Source organism: Rhodnius prolixus, unplaced genomic scaffold (assembly GCF_049639745.1).
Source record: "Rhodnius prolixus isolate KJV_2025 unplaced genomic scaffold, Rpr scaffold_2, whole genome shotgun sequence".
NCBI lineage: Eukaryota > Metazoa > Arthropoda > Insecta > Hemiptera > Reduviidae > Rhodnius > Rhodnius prolixus.
Window position 1 is genome coordinate 45,096,619 of NW_027411592.1, and position 18,379 is coordinate 45,114,997.

The 18,379-nt window shown below is 33.6% G+C and overlaps 1 protein-coding gene across 7 annotated transcripts in view; it reads right to left on the minus strand.

Moving 5' to 3' along the window:
- Window positions 1–18,379, minus strand: part of LOC141449739 (discoidin domain-containing receptor 2-like) — a 556,155-nt gene that overhangs the window by 504,123 nt on the left and 33,653 nt on the right. The gene's annotated exons all lie outside the window — the stretch shown is intronic.

Sequence of the window (18,379 nt, forward strand, 5' to 3'; positions counted from 1 at the left end):
TTATGACATCATAATTTCTCTAAAGCTTTTAAAGTGATGATGTAGATGCCGCCAGTTGGTCGGTTTACGATAAGTAACTACGCTTATCTTCGGTATGTATAAAAAGAAGAAGATATGAAAGGACAAGCAGGACTGAACATGATCAACTTTATCTCAGGAATTCATACTTGCACAATGTTCTCTATTTTCCTGCTCAATCTGACAGCTCTTTTTACTCTTATCAATCCAGACAGATAAACTGGCATGTTCACACCATAACATGTTCGCACTTGTTCATCTTGTTCTGTGCAAACTATGATGCGCTTGCAATACATAATTTAAAAAAAGAAATTATCAACTATTTAGCGTGCCTAAATCTACTGTATAATTTTAAAAAATATCGTCTTATCTTCGTGGGGCAACATTTTGAAATATTTTTTCCCCGCAGTACCACTGAGATATACGGGTCCTAATCTACATGATTAAACGGTTTATATTGTGAAAATTTGTTCAAAAGTTGCTCTAAAAATTATTACGCCTGCTGAAACTTTGTCAGACTCGCCGTCTTTTTCGAATGACAATTAATTGAAACGTCCAACAAACAACAGACTGGTGTTTTTTTCTAACTTTGCTCTTAGAAACAAAGATTCCTATTAAACACTAAAAGTTTTGCTATCATATACGTTTGTTAATTAAATTAAAAATACCCTGCTTCCATAAATTTGACAATTCGGCTGCCAATACTTGCTTGGATACGATGCAATAACTGCCTATTGGATATAATTTACGCTGATGATGGTAATCGACTTAAATGAAGCTTTTTTTTTTTTTTGATAATATTAGCAATACGCCAGTAATTGCATACATCAATGCAAAAATGATAACTTGAATAATGCATTAATATATGCAGTTTGTAAAGTGGAATGGAGAAAAATGGGATATGAACGGAATATTTAAGTCAGTATGAATGGAATGGTGGGTGACTGAAAATGGAGTATTACGATTCTGGATTGGAGAGTTTAAATTCGAAGGAGATTGGATTTTTTAGCTGCTCTTAGAGATCAAACCAGCTTTTTTTTTTCTTTTTTTTTTAATATAAATAAACTTTTTGGGCTTAATATTAAAAATTGATAGAATATTATTCTAAGGGAAGGGATTAGCTATGCGGTTAGCGTACTGGACTCCCACGCGGAGGTCCCGGGTTCGAATCCAGCTGCTGACCCTTAGATTTTCTCTTCCCAGGAGCTTCTTACAGCTCACTGTCCGGCGATGGACAGTGTTGTCTGTAACGAGAGAACACTGTCCGGAGGTCGGCAGTGCACAGAAAAAAGCTCCGGGCGCCAATAATTCTAGATGTTGACGCGCCTTAAATCATCATTAAAAAAAAATATATATTCTAAATTTTTAACAACAAATAAAAAAAAATTGTAAAACCATCCATGAAAATATTTCTACCATGTTTAGGCACGAATCGCATGACACCTTGGATAGGGTGAGAGAAATACTAGGAAGAAAGAGGAACTGCAAATCTGGAATATCTCGCTTTCTAGCTCCGTTAGCTCTCTCTCACTTTTTTGTCAAACATCTTCCCCAGACGTTCTGAAAGGAACTTGCACTGAAAGTGCTCACATCGCCTCTTCCCAGTTGTGGAGTGCATCTTGAAGTGTTAGAAATCGGACTTTAGAACCGGAAATCGGCCCCTAAAATTGTAATATGAGTAAAGGAAGACAGAATATTGCCAATTTCAATCATTAATTTTTATTTTTGCCTCTTCAGAGCTACTGTTATTTATGCACTCTAATCAAACATGGCGTATAAAAACGTAGGGCAGAAGATTTACCGACCTAAAATACAAAAAGAAATATTATAATCTTCAATAAAATAATCACTGAAGTTGACCTAGTCCTTAGGTAGGCCGAAAGCTTGGCAAAAATAAAAATTAAGACTGAAATTGACAAATTGATTTCTCCCTTTTGGATGAATGAATCAGCCATCAAGAACAATGAAAAATACACTACAATAAAACGTACGTAGTATGAATTGATTAATGTATATCGTTTGAGCTTTTTTACGATGAAAGAGAAAAACATCTGCTTTCTGAGGCACCGTTAACAAATATTTACTTCGTTTCTGTATAAATTTTGAATTTCCATTATGAACTCTGAAAATCCTTTAAAAAGCTTTCTCTAATCGATTTCGTTTATATTGATCCTATTCTTTGTGCACGCACTTCTGTAACGGGGTGATATTAAACTGAATTTAATATGAAAGAATGTTAACCAGTTCGTTCTTATTCACTCAAAATAAAATCCTTAATATTAGAAATAAATCAAGTAAGTTCTTATCAATTTCAATCTGAAACGATTTCAAAAACAAGTATCTATTGTAAATATTAAAATTTTATTTTTTCTAAACGTCAAGAATATAATCAAACTAATCTTCGTTATGTAAATAAACAATGAGCTAATATATAAAAGGAATTAATAGAGTTACAGAGTGGATGAATGGCAAGCAGGAGCCTGAGCCTGCTGTTCTATTCACGTAACACATACATCCATCTTCAGATATATGAGTGGAATGCGTATGAATGTAATTTTAACAAGTATGTATATACGTGTATAAAGCTATATATGTATACTGGGTGCATATCACTAGCAGCCTACTTGACATTCGTGACAAGCGGTTTTTAATACGCCAACAGAAGAAGCCGCCATGTTCGTCTTTTAAATATTATTAGTTGACTTACCACTTCAAAGACGCATGTATATCTTTTATAGTTAAAATACGTATCTATTGGGAAAGTAAAATTTCTTCTTCCAGCCAAAATGACTTTATTTCTTGATGTATGTTAGTGAGAACCAAGTTCTTTCATTGATGTTTTGGGATGGTAATAATAGTTTTTTCCTACGCCCATGGGCTATGTTCGTTCATGTATTAACTAAGTGATAATTTAAGACAAAAGAGCTGTCTCTCAATAGCCAGGAAGCGAGAGAGGAGTTTAAGGAGTGAAATTCATGCAACTACAGGGATGTTTGGGATGTTGACCCAAAATATAAATTTTCTGCATAACAAAAAACAAAATGTAATCATGAATAGAAAAAAACTACTGCCTAAACTTGCTTCTAAAATAAATGACAAGATACGTGTGGATATTCCTTATTTTTTAGCTAAGGGATAGATTCCAAGTTATTCCACAATCTGACGTCAGCCGGCATAAAGTATTAAGGGAAGAAACACCAAATCGATAAGTAAGAAAGCTGAACCCCCTTAAGACGATTCCGGTTGATTTAGCCAGAGCACCGTGCGTCTGATAGTGGTCAAATGAGGTGGGGATAATGCTAACCCCCTGGGTCTATAGAGGATGCTCTCAACTTCATCCAGTCCTAAAACATCATCCCAGTAAAGACTACTTGCAGCATCTCCGTTAGAAATTGAAAGAAGGGTTGCACAAAAGGGTTCTTGCAATCATTTGAAACAAAAGAGGGTACTACCCGTTTGTGACTCTTTTTTTTTTAATTAGTAGTTGCTGAGAGTGATTGGAAATCTAATGAAGTCTGAAATAGCATCAGCTTATCTTGCATTCATTCCGCTTTACTTAGTTAACAAAATAAACAAAGCTTATAAACAAATTCGATGCAAGAAGAATATCGTACTGGTTATCAAACTTCAGTTATCAGGAAATTGATAACTCACTTTACACTCATTGCAACTCTTAAAAAACAAAAAGAATTCATAAAAATTTCAAGAGTCCCAGATATTAAAATAAGAAACGAACAGAAATACAAAAATAACGAAATTCAGTAATCGTTTGTATGCATCAATTTACAATCTAGACGTGCACATTGCATTGTATTGCGTAAAGATTTCAATTATTTGCAATTTTGCATAAAACAAACCCAATTTTCTCATACTTTTAAGTTCAAATAAAACAATTATTGTTGGTTAATGATGTTTTTAACTTTTATAAGAACAACTAATGATGGAATGATGTATTATGTGAGAACTAGTCCATGAAATAAATTGTTTTGAAATAATTGTTTAAATAATGACAGATATAAATATTTTTAGTTAGAGTGTTGTGTCATCCAATGTTACAAAGAAGACTGGGCCAAATAACTTTTTAGACTGTTTTAAAAATTTAATGTTCTTTAAGGAAGTCTTCAAATCATTACTGATTTTATTAATTACGAGTATAATTTCGTAAATCTGTCACATCACAATTTTATTGTAATTTTGCTAAGAAAAAAGTAACTCATAGTAATGAAGTAACTCATAGTAACTCATAATAATGTATTGAGATTTAATAAAATTGGCACGATTTTTGCAACTCATTACATCATAATGTCATTCCTGTTATTTCTTGCAACGTGAGGCAATCTCCAGCTAAATGAGCCAACCGAAAATGCTACTGCGTTAAACAAATTTTTGCTTGAAAACGGATAAAATCAAGGCTAATTATTTTAACTTGATTTTTAATTTATAATAAAAACTATATGTGGGCACTACTAATTAATACTACAAAATTTATCTGATTAAATACAGTTTCTTGCTGATATTAGTAATTTTTATATTTTACTATAAAAATTGTGAAAAAATAAAGAATTAGGTCGGAGAACGACTTCTAAGAAATAAGTTGGTTGCCTTGAGGCAGAGGTTGGAAAACGCTGACTTAGACTTCAGTTACGCTGTCTGATTATTTTACTTCCTTTTATAGCCGTGATTTATTATTTATTATTTTTTACCAGACACTATAACTGAATCGTGATTTTATGAAAGGCACATTCCAGGACGAAATGTAGTGACCAAGCAGAACATCGCTGAATCCTCTGAATAAAAATGTTAAGCAAAATTAGCAGAACATAGGCGCTATTTTAGCTGTAGAAGGGACCTCGCTCTATGTTCATCACATAGAATATATTAATGATAAATCATATTGTATAATAAATAACAACGCATTTCGCATATATTTCAAAACTTAAATTAAGCTTAATACGCTAATAATAAACAATAATACAAACTTTGAAGCCAATTAAAGAAAATTTCGTACAACTCAAGAAGACTTTACTGTATGGGAGGAAGGTGTGCATATGAAGGATGTCCTTACGGTGAGCTAGCTGCTCGCAAAGGGAACTGTAGCAGAGCTGTCTTCTTGAATAATAATATCTATAGAGAAGTGTTGGTATTGTGTAGCATTCTGAGCACGTAGTTGCTAATATAGTGTGCCAAAGGCTGAAGAGAGAGAGAAACTACGAGAGAGGCCACCCTCTGGTTCTGGCGGAGTAAGTAGGAGAAGGAAGATAGTCGGCCAAGGTATCGCCGCCCATCGCGAGATCTGCACACACACACACACACACACACACACACACAGAGAGTAGCGACAGCGGCCGCATCTACAGTTTTGAAAGGTAGTTCTCAAGAAGAGGAAGTAAAGAGAAATGTAACCAAAGCTCCCAAACAAGGGAGAAAAATGTCTCTTCCATTTTACCGTATGTTCAATTTGACGAAAGTGGGTTAGGACATCCTTGAGGAAACTTAGCCAGCTTTGTATGAGAAATCCTTCTATTCTGATACGAATATAAATATTCTTTTTTAAAATTTTTATAAACTCAACTGCCTTTTTTCTATATGAAAATGTAAACAAAAATAATATTTTTTTTATATTTTTCATATTTTGGAAATATGAAAAATATAAATTTCCTTTTTTTAATTTCTCTTTTAAATGCAAAGATTTTTGATTTCGTGTTTTCACTGTAAATATCCGTTTCCACGTTCCCTGAGCAGGAAAAAGTGGTTTCCAAAAATAAAGGGTGCGAATGAGTCAGATTCACTCTATCTACTGTAACAATCGCAGTAAATTCCAATCAGATATTTCGCTTTGGTGCCAAATACATTGCTACAAGAGGTTACATCAAATTCGATAAACTGGCAGTACCAATTTGATAAATCGATTTTTCACTTTTTTTAAGGAAATGTCTCTAACGCCAGAACGGGGTACTCGTGATGATCTTTAGAATAGAAGCTACATTTAAACGGCGACCATCTACGATATACGTACTTTTTTTTTTAAATTGCATTAAAATTAATGTTGCAATAATGACTGACTTTATAATTTTTATTTATCACATTTATTAATTTATAAATATTTAAATAGGACGTTAAATATACTTTTTAAACTAAAAAGTTAAGTATCTCATAAATGAATTGTTGTATTTTATGAATAAATAATGGTACTACTTCTACGAAGATCAATATCACGCTGAAAATATGATTGTTTTTTCAAATTTGTGCATGCATTATAGGAACACAAAGAGTTAAAAGCAGCCTAGGAGAGAACGTATCAAAAATAATTACGATCAGATCCACATTAAACTGTTAACCGCTCTCTCTCAATTAATTGTGAGAGCACAATTGAGGTGGTTCGGGCATGTAAGCAGGATGGAGGAGGATCGGCCACCTAGGAAATCTATGGAGACTAGAATCACCGGCAGGAGATCCAGAAAAAGAAGAAGGATCAGTTGATTGCACTCTGTTAAGGGAGGAATCAAAGGACGAGGATTAGGATGGACAGAGTCCAGGAAGTTGTCGATGGATAGAGATAGATGGCGTTCTTTTTGTCAAACCACTATACCGCAAGGTAGATGAGGAGGGGACTAAGAAAGTAAAGAGCTTAAACTAAACTAGAATAAAAAGGCAACAAGAAGAACAAGAACAATTCCTGAAAATGTCATTTTTGTACCTTTTAGGGAACAATTATTCTTGAAATCAATTTGAGCAGCGTTGTCTCACTACAATTACACTTATAAACAAGATATTATAGTATTTATTTTAAAGAAAATTTGGGAATTGTATCTTTTTTTTAGGAAGAGGGGTTGGGTGATTTTCAACGTCTTTTTGTGCAGTTAATGACTATCAACCCGGTACATCTGTCCTCCCGGACAGTTTTAACTAATATTTGGGAAAGCTTTCACCCCAAAATAACATTTTCCCGTTCCAATTTTTTGTTTTTTTTACCAGAAACGCATACGGGACAATTTTTGGAAATGAGGTTTACATTTTCCATCAAATTTTTTCAAAAAGAAATATTGTGAGTACATTTTGATTGGTTGTAGTATAAAAGTTTCCTTGTAGAATATGTATATTGATGCGGTCAGATGTTATTTTGCGCATTTTCAACTATTTACTGCTAATTCATTTTACTTAATACAACTATTCCCTCAAAATTGGTTTATACAGGATGATCCATTTAAAACGCACCAATCGCTAATAACTTTTTAGGAAAGAGGAATTTCGAAAAAACTCACGAAGTAAACTATATGTTTTTTTTTTTTTAGTCTAGTTTTCAAATTTTCCACCCCCGATGCTGTATCTTCATTTTTGGCGGAGTTACGGCTAAAAACCTGATTGGGGTTTTATAAGGACCACTGGTTTTGACAATGATTATGAAACCTACATAAAAAAACTGTGAAAAATGACGTTGTTCCCGTTTCGATATCCCTAATATTTGTCGAGATATTTAAGATCAAAGTTACAATTTTATCTATTCATGATCAGTTTTCAATATAAATTTTCCACCAGAAATACATATGTTGGATTTAGGGTTAGCAGCTGGATTCGAACCCGGGACCTCCGCGTGGGAATCGAGTATGCTAACCACATAGCTAATCCATCCCCTGATAACATTTATTATTTTGGTTATTATTTATAGAATAAGTTGCCTACAATAAATAATTAAAAAAGAATATTTGTGCATAACGGATAATCGAAATCCGAACGAATGCATATGCTTCAGTTTAGCTGGAAAAAGTTAAGAAGTAATTACATGTAAGTAATTCAGAGGATAATAACACGAAAGCTGTAATAAAGCTGCATTTAGACAGGATTCAGGATTATTTGTAGGCAGATTCTTTGCACACATCACAGACAAATATATAATACTAATGCGAAATTATCTATTTTACTTTCTGCCATTTCTTTGTGTTGAGCCACAACGCACAGAATATTTCTAAAGCACCTGCTGTCAAGGACAACTATCCTGTACCTACAGCTTGAATGAATGATCGTCTTGCAGGACCATAAAGAAAAAAAAAACAAAAATCACGGCTGCACAGAAGAGTCCCTGCTTCCTTGCTTTTGTTCTTGTTCATGTCCCTCTACATGTTCTTCCACAATACACTTTCTTAATCTTCTTCTCAAGATTAAATTGTTGCTTCCATTCTGAAGTGCTTATCTTCACAAGCTGCTAGGTCATTGGAAGAAGGGCTGGATTTGGTTGAATTATGTAGAATACAAACGAAAGATATAAACTGTGTAAGGCTATATTACTCAACTTAGAGTACAGTAGGAATTTTATTAATTTTTTATATATTGTTTTAGTTAGAAAAATCAATAATTTTTTTAACTTCCGTGTAATAAAATAATCCGTTATTGAACAAAAAGGAGAGTTTCATAGAAAATATAAGTATATTTTTACTAGCTGTATCTCTCTTGACAAGTTCGAAAGATCGATATTTATGAAGAGAACCGGACGTAGACAATTAGGACCAAGAGTTATTTAGTAGCCCCCATAGTCTGGACATTCCCTAAACGGTGAACTAGTAAAGCTATAGACAAAGAGAGACTGGAGGAAAAAAAAGAAGAAAATATTCCGTTAGTGCAGGGTTAATAATGAGCACAATATTGGGTTAGTCTGACTGGACAGCCGCTATAACAACCACCAGATCTCCCAGTTAAATTAAACAGTTTTAACTCCGAGCCTAACACTTAACAATAAAGCTAGCAGTTAAAATACAATTTTACTAAAAACAATGCAACGTAATACATATAAAGCTTGTACTACCAGAGTCCATAAATTGCGAACTCTAAATAAACGGAGCAAAATAAAAATCGGTTCTAATAGAGCTCAAAATGGAGGTTTCATTCAATTTATCCGGCAACGCTTCTAAAGTTATGTTATTTAATTTTTTATTAAGGCTATATTTCCTTCATTTCGGTTGTGTCCGCAATGTGAACAATGCACTAGTTATGAAAATTAGAACATCAAAAGTTATGAAATTTAATCAATTCTTAAGCTGAGTTTATTTTGAAAAAAACATTTGTAATAAATCACCAAAAAATGAAAACATTAAGACGATAATAATAGAATTCTTCTGTATATTGATGCACGTATGTGAAGTAGTTAACCGTCAAATTAACATTATTTATTGCACATGGTAACTGAATACACAAAGAGCTGCACGTATGTACCAGGACATTTCGTTCGTAGAATATATGTGAAATGCATATTATTGCACCAAAGAATACTAAATAAGGAGGATATCCTTAAGAAAAGGGAACAATATCCAAATTTCCATTTGGATATTGAATTAGTTGATTCTTAATTAGATTACTAGTTGTGTCCATCTTCATGTTAATTATGGAGACGAAATTCATTGCAGATACAAATTTGATTATTTTTTTTTAATAAAACAGAAATAAGAACAGGTTTTTCTGGTAACTTGGCGATGAATTTGTACACTTTGTCATACCAATTGCTTTGGGGAGCTACGATCTTGGAGGAACGAGGTTGTGAATTATTTTCTAGCATTCCTTATTTCATTCAAGTGTCGGTAAGCAAGAAGCGAAAAGTTGGTCGAAAAGTTTGAGGGCCAATTTAAAAAAAAAAACAAATTTAGAGATATTACTTGGCCAGAAAGTTCTGAGCTCTGAGTGTATAGAGCTGCGATAAAAGAACCTCTATGGTCAATTCGACGGTAAATGCTGCTTCCGTTGAATTTACAGTGCCTTCAGAAAAGCATCAAGATGTCTTCATCTAGATTTGGATTTGATACGATTGGAGTGTTACTGCTCAATAGAAATAAAGGTCACAGAAGTCTCAAGGGATGAAATCTCCCAAATTAATAATATTATCCTGTACATGCAAATATCACATAAAATACCTACAGAGGTGTTAAGCTGTGCTATCACAATTAATCATAAACTTAACTTCGGCATACTCTAGCTCATCATCACACTCTATCGCCTGGAATAAGCGGCAGGCTACTAGAGGGGTTTGTATAAGCATCGTATAAGCATAAGTATAATACAATAATAATAATAAATTTTACTACAGATTCACGTACCTTGCAATAACACTCAATACATGACATTGATATTTAACTGTAATTCCTCGACATTATTTATTTATTTTTTTATTATTAGTGAAAATAATCTAAAACACATAAATTCATCAAAATATTAGCCTGAATTTGGCCCACATTCTCCACACATCTGTCACCCAATTCTGACTTCCCAGTTCCAGCAAATATACGGGTGCTTTGTTATTTATAAAGCAGTTTTGTAAAGCTTTCTTACAGAATATTCCTTTTAGATTTCTAATTTTGCGTTTCCCATTGATGGCGTTTTTTTCCCGGAAATGTATGTAGTTAACAGCAGCTTGACGAATAATAAAAAAAGATCATATTTCTCAATGGGGGATAACATTTCTTTCCAAATCAATACAATCGTAATAGAAATAACATTGAATCATTCATATAAGTAATATATAATTTGTAATGTCTGTTAGAAAATATTATTGGCAACTTTTAATATAACGATTTCCTTTGTATCTGTCTTCGAAGTTATAACAGAATTCTATTTCAGTAATGTTCTCCATACTGAGCTTTTGAATAATAATTATTTTTTAAATTTTTACTTATAATTTGATGTGTAACACTCACTTGGGTTTCGCTTACCGTTATTTAAATTTAAAAAAAAATGTATAGAAATTGCTTTGCGCTTAAAAAATAAAAATAGATAAATAAATAAATAAAAAAGTAGTTAAAACATACAAAATATAAAATATAAATTTTTTTCTTCCTAGGAGATTCACACTACCTCCATTGATGGACAGTGTTATCTGCAACGAGAGAACACTGTCCGGAGGCCGGCAGTGTACTGAAAAAAAACCTCCGGGCGCCTTAAAATTAATTAATCAAAAAAAAAACACTTTAAAAAATAGATTTTGTCTATTTCTTTAAAATTTTAACAAAAATGGCAATTACATCATTTTTTCCTTCAAACTTATTCAAGCGTTAGTGAGTTTATTTACGTACATAACTATGTATAACTTTTATATGAAACAATTGACCAAGAAAATTCTATTATTTGAGAGGAGGCGGTAAGTTTTTCCTCTGATGTGCTATTACTGTTAATTGTACTGGCTTACCACCTCTATAATATTAATAAGAATCAAAATATGGAACTGAATACCCAAATTTGAAGACAATCAGCTGACAGAAAGTGCCAATATTTTGAGTAGAATTTTTCGTATTTTAGGAAATTCTCGCAAACGGCGCCAGTGATTTTATTTAAACTTTGTATTGTGAGTGAAAACACATAAATCAATAAGTTTTTCGAGAAATGTTTGTCTCGGAAGGTCGATTAAAGGATTAAGGCAGGATAGACTCCTTCTAATTATATATAACTCAAATGTTCAGAGTTGTTTAAAGCCAATTTGCGAGATAGGACTTAGAAAACAGCGGCAGGGGATATTCGAGGACCCGTTTACACCCGATTTTTGTTTGTGTTTAACTCAACTACTTTATTAAGTTTTCTTTTTTAATCAAAAAATGATTTCGTTAAACAAAACAACAATAACGGTATAAAGGCGTTGCCAACAACAGTATGTTGGTTATTTAGAGAGAAAATGAAATCTGATGTTTATTGTTGTTCATTATAATACATACTGTTTTTATATAGCCAGCCGATTCTTACCATGTATTGTTCATGGCTAGGAAAAATATAATCTCAAATGCTTTTACAGGAAGGTTTCCTGCCCTTTGCGGCACACCTGGGCTTACGCACTTCACCTTTTAGTCATGAGGCTTAGACTCACACACCAATACAGAAAAGGGATGGTTACGATTTCCCTTTTGTGTACTAAACTGAGGTTACTGAAAACACTGAACAATTACCCTTGTAGTGAACAAAAGCATACTTCCGGGATCCTTCTACTAAGCATAATTACCCCAACGGAAGTCACAATTTAAATAACGATGATGCTGAAGGTTCATAGGGGCGATCCCTTTGTAAAAAAGGAAAAAGAAAACCCTCTTAACTGTTATTCATCTGCATAAAATGGACCAGCCCACAAAACATTTGTGCCACGTCCACCATTTGATAAAATAAATAATCCCTCGGGCAGACATTCTATTACTTTAAGAGGAGTAAACACAAAAATCTAAATCAATTTTGAAATAATCATAATTCAAAACAAAATGTAATTCAAATTAATTTTTTAAACCAATGTCACGACACAAAACGCCGTCAAAGTGTCTTAATATTTTTCGAGTATGTATTTATTTTAATTTTTTGTATTTTAAAATGCGTCAGCATCTGAGTTTATTGACCGCTGGAGCTTTTTTCAGCGTACTGCCGGACTCCAAACTGTGTTCTCTAGATACAGTGTCCATCACCGGACAGTGAGCTGTAAGAAGCTCCTAGGAAAGAGAAAATCTAAGGGTCAACAACTAGATTCGAACCCGGGATCTCCGCGTTGGAATCCAGCATTCGCTAACCCCTCAGCTAATCCCTTCCCTATCATTTACTTGCAAGGAACAAAACCATGAATCAGACATTTTCCTACGTTTTTTTTCATAAAATTTTGTGCAATTTTACAATCTTTTTTTGTTATAAATATATAAATATGCAGACTGTTTTAATTGATGTTTACATCTTCCATTAAAGTGGAGTCGTGATGCATGCAAATATATAATTTATCACAATTAAATCTTCAGAGTAACATGCCAACAATAGATCGATAATTATAAAGTACAAAATCGATTATATATTCTTTTAATGGAGAGTATATTTTAAATTTAATCAAAGTCTACGTCATAAAGGATTTTTTTTTTAATGAATAATAATTTGCTTACTATCTCGTACGTAAAAGGAAAGTATTGATGGTAAACGTGCAGTTTTTACAATTTGAGTTTTAAAAGAAAATATCCGTATTAATGACTTAAAGTTTGTTTTTTTTTAAATTGAGCTGGCTGAAAGTGTAACTGAATTGAAAAATTTCATTATTTTGAGACTATTACAAAAATTGCAATTATGATTTTATTAAACAATTTTGAGGAGTAAAAAGTAACATAAATGTGCAACTTTTATTTGGATTACTTTCTTCGAAAAATCGATGTGTACTTCTAGAAAATGGAGTGAATAGATCCCGTGTAATGCGGCACTTTTTGTCTAATATATTTTTTGTAGATGTTGAATGCTGTTGATCATACATAAAGTTACACTATAAACTTTCTGAAAATATGTACATTTATTGTACTTATCAATCTTTACAATTGTGCTCAATTGCAGTCTTCTAGCTGCATTTATGAAGGCGATATTGTGTAAGGTGTATTAAATAAGGTTTCATTTCCTACATATTTCTAACTATTCTATCTTCTGTCCTATAGGTCATCTCTGCGAAAGTTTGGACTTCTATTGCATTTTCAGAGAATTCATCAAATATGTAGGGGGAAAAATTATTTAAAATGGATTTCAAGGAGAAGTAATTGGCTATAATAAAGTGACTAATCAAATTTGATCATTTAAGATGTGAAATGTGGGCGGTTTGATATGAAAACAGCTTAACACTAACAGAAAATGTACTTCTCTAATTGTACTTCTCTTACAGGTTTCCCATTTTTAATATTTATATTCGCTATTGATATTAAAGTGTTATTAACTATACCAAAGAAGTAATTAAAACTTGGTTCAAGCAAGGAAATTCAGTTCTTTCGATAATAGAACTTTTCATGAGAGAAAACAGGAAATTTTCCAAACATTATTAGAGAAAATAACTTTTAATTCCAGATAATTGCAAATGGGGAAAAAAAGCATTTACTTTGAAAATAGAAATAATTAATGGGAATGGAATAAATTAATTCACTCGAGTCTAGACTATTTTTTCACGGTAGAGAAATAATGCAAGTAGGTTGTCTTCTAATTTACATATTGTAATAAAAACTAGGACCTGGCCAAACTGACAAAGGAGGAATTCTTTGACCTTGTCCTTAGGTAACAGAGGGAGATAAGCGTCAACAATCATTCCCTCGTGTAGCCATTCATACAAAACTCTAGACCAAAGTGACTGGCATAAAATTGAAACATATTTCAACCCTTTTGTACAATAACAGCTGGGATCTAGGGGTAGGATTGTTGAGAGGAATAGTGGAAGTCAGTGGGTCGCTGGCAGCGGCACGTAGCCCTCGATGACAATAGCCGCAATACTAGCTGGAGACGGGCCTTAATCCGAGGGAGTTGTCCCAAAGGCTAGACTACTTCACAACAACCAACAACAATGGCAAGCATTTGACTCCATTTAACGGGATTACTAGGGAGATGTCGTGGGATGGTTAAAGGGGGGGAAGCGATGTGTTTTTTTTGGTGTCTTTTTTTTATAACTTCTTTTTTTCTTTTTTTGTAACATACTGCTGGAGTAGGGTAGTCTGACAACACGCTGGTAGACTTTGAAGGGTTGAACAAATTTAAGACTAATGGATGCGTTTGAATGAGAAACGTGTCGGCTTAATACAAAAATCATGTTATACTTTGTGACCCGGAAATAATTCTATCTCCCTCCATTCTATACACAGGGTATTAGTTATAAATCACCCAAAATGAAGTCATTGATGCTGAGTCCAAAAACTTATGATGGATCTAGTGCACACAGAATTACAAAAAAGATCGCTTAATCTAACATCCTGGGCTCTCTTTCAGCCTGTAAATAACGCTCACATTTTAGTTCTATCAAGGAGCTACATAGCAGGATTTCTGAGGCACTTTACGATTTTGTAACTTAGAAGTTACATCCTGAGGCCTTTCCTTAAAAAAGTTAATGCAATAACTTAAACCTTTACTTGAAAGAGTTTAACAATGAAGAGATTTTCAAAAAATTCTTAGTAAAATGAAAAATCTATTTAGTGAAGTGGTTTCGGCAGTGAAATTCAAGAGTGCTCATCGAAGCTGAAGATGAATACATAAGAAATTAGATCAGCATAAAGCAGTGATCATTTTCTGGTTCCAAGATTTAAAGAAGTCCAGTTTAAGAAAATGTAAAGTAATTGCCTATTTCTTCAGGCGGGCTTTACGTCCAACTACCACCAATTAGGTGTCGTGGACGGAGAAGATTAGATTAGCAAACATATTTTACTATAAAGTTCTCTATTAACCATTAAATAAAATCCAAGGCGTACGCCTGAATTCGAATCGAATAACCACGGTGCGTAAGAAATCTAGAGGAAAGAAATATCAGATTAATTGGCGAAATTAGGTTCTTAATCGAGTAGCTTTGTTGCCAAACTAGATTAATAAATAGAATAGGAAGGATGCAAGGAACCTAGTGGTGGTACTGTCTACCGGCACAGAGTTAAACTGAAGAGTTTAAAGGGTCGTTGAGGCACATACCTTGGGGAATGACCGCGCTTAGTGCAATGTACAACTTAGGATCTTGAGAGTGAAGGTGATTCAGGAAGACAAGTTTATAAATCTGTCTCTGACGAATTTCATAAGGTACTGTGATGAGACTGTCGGGATTAAGAGCAACCAGGATGAAGATCGAATGAGAGAATTAGATAACAGGTAGGACTTTCTGTCAGGTGGGGAAAAGGTCCTCTCTCTCGTGGCCTAGGCTCGGTGCCTTAGGATATCCCTTCTCGAATAATATTCTGCAGACATTCGAGTTTTCTCATTTAAACTATAATATTGTGTTAAATATATTCGCTAAAGGAAGCTTTTGAAATCCACCAAAGAAGTGAAACTCTCTGCAGGCAACTCTAGCCGGCGAAGGCTAACAAAAAAGGAACCAGTTATAGGAAGAAAATCACTTACATGAAAATCATTTAAAAAAGTTATGCATTACGAAAAGCTTTCAGAGTAGCCGCTCAAGCAATACAATAGAAATAGCCCGTGCTACTCACCCTTGCGCTGTCTTCACTAGGGCCATGATTTAGCTGAGAAGAACTGGATCTGAAGGAAACTATGGACCAGACGAAGGGTTCCAGACCAGTTGCCTAGCTCCCTGTGCCGCCAGTTAGTCGACAAGGTTCAGTCCGGCTAAGGAAGGACATGATGTCCACTCCCTTAGTATGGTACTAGATTTCCACCACATTTGGTCTCGGTTCATTTGTGTTTGTGTGGGTGCGTGTGTGCGTGTCACACTCTCTCACTCAATCTTATTCTTTCTCTTTCTAGTTTGGGATAAATCAAAAACCTGGGCGGAAACTTGGTGAAGATATTGAGGGGCAGAGAGGGGAAAAACAAATAAATTACCCTCCAATTGTCACGCTGTAACAAACAACAGGAGTTAAGGGTAGCAACGTTTCTTCTATTCCTTGCTGAAACTCACCAGGATCTACTTCTCTTGGCTCACAAAATAACGAGTCTGACAAAAACTTTGAAGAGATCTCAGACAAACAATATTGAAGTACCGGAACAAACAAATAATTGTAGAACTTTAAAGCCAGCAGTAGTAGAAATATGGTACCGCAACTCATACCGAGTTTCTTTTACATTAAATTAGTTTTTTCAAATGTTTAATTTATAGGTAGGGATTCTCTTATAGGAGAAACGTGGAAAAGAGAAACTGCTTTAGTCGTACGGCCAACAGACAATCGCAACAAACATGCAATACACAATCCATTTAAAAGAGACATTGCAGGGATATAAAAGATTCTAAAGCCCAGAAATCCATATAATAATTAATAGCTTGTCACGTTTAAACTTGAATATTTCTCCATTATTTTTGAATATTTACGCAATAGGTAAAATAAGCGGTAAGAATAACTACAAACAAAAATTTCTCCACTTCATCAAAATAATAACACAATAAATTTCTTAGTGACAAAAGCATTAGAATTTTTGTTGAGAGTTAGATTTGTGATTTAAACAATGTTGCGGTCGTTTCCCACCAATGCGTTGCCTTGTTAAAACTAATTCACCATTTTGAAAACAAATAGTAAATAAATAATCGTGAAAACGATTAAAGATATAAATGAAAGATTATTTTCTTTTGTCACTAAAAAAATGATACCTTGAGAACGTCTCCATGGGGACAATTAATCATAATTCACTTCCTATTCAGCAGTAATACAATAATGATAATCTGAATTCAGGTCTCCCTTCCACCACGTGGGAAATCTGGACCATAGTAAATGGATGTGACAAAAATAGATGTGGTAAAAAAAAAAGAAGGAAAGTGGAGAAGAAAAAAAATAATGAAAAGAAATGTTGGAATGATCCCCAGCAAGTACAGTGAGTGGCCTTCCAGCTGACAGAGGACAGCGAACAAGAGAGGGTCTGAGAACAAGGCTACAGACAACCATTAGGGTATGGTAAAAACCAAAGGATCTCATTAATCAGAGTTTAGTCCTATAGTAGTACCACCTAATCTTCAAGATCACGTAGAGGGGTGTGAGGAACGCTCGCGAGGATTGATGTTAACAACCAGATGAACTTGCATTAGTGAAACGTATTAGTGCCCATTAACTTGATGACACAAAATGTACATATACACTTTAAACGTCTGCTCAAAACTTCTATAGCCTTATTAATATTCTTATTTACTTATTCAACGATTACAAGAGAGGAGGGGGGTCTAACACTTTAGTAACACACTATTCAGTAAAATGTAAACTATATCATTAAGGTAAAACTATCATTCGTATGGGAACAAGTTTGGAAACATGGTCTAATTACATGATTCCGAACAAAACTATTAAGGAAGATTAATAAACGTTTAGTAAATTTGAATGAAACTAATACATTTGAATTAAAAATAAAACTATAATTCAAAATAATGAGGAGAAAATTTCATTAATGATACGTCAGATTCAGAGATATTTGTTATTAGGGAGAGCTAGGGATCAGATAAAGAACTCTTGGAGTTGGAATTGTTAATCTTAAAGTGAAGGACCACGTTTAAAGAAGTAATGCATGCATATAGCAATAGAAAGGGATAAATAAGTCATATTAGTCCTCTTAATTTAAAAATTTAGTTGATTCTATTAACAATAATATTAACCAAAAACTTTCAGTTTAAAAAGTTGATTACAAGAGCTGATAAAAAGGTTCCAAAATCAACAAAAGATAAAAAATTTCAAACCGAATAATGTTATCCCATTCATAAAAATCGATTCTGGGATATAGGAACCACATTGTTTACTAAACAGTAACTAGAAAAATAAGAACTATTTCTGAAAATGCCATTTTTGGCCACGATTTTCTCAAAATCTTTTTTGATCTTCAGAACTTAGTTTGAATTGTTAGGAGAGGCGAACACTACAGACTATCTATGTTATGGTCCAATATTAGAAGGAGCAACTCGGAGCTGGAAAGAGGTGTTTAAAGAGAATAATTTAGATTAAAGAGC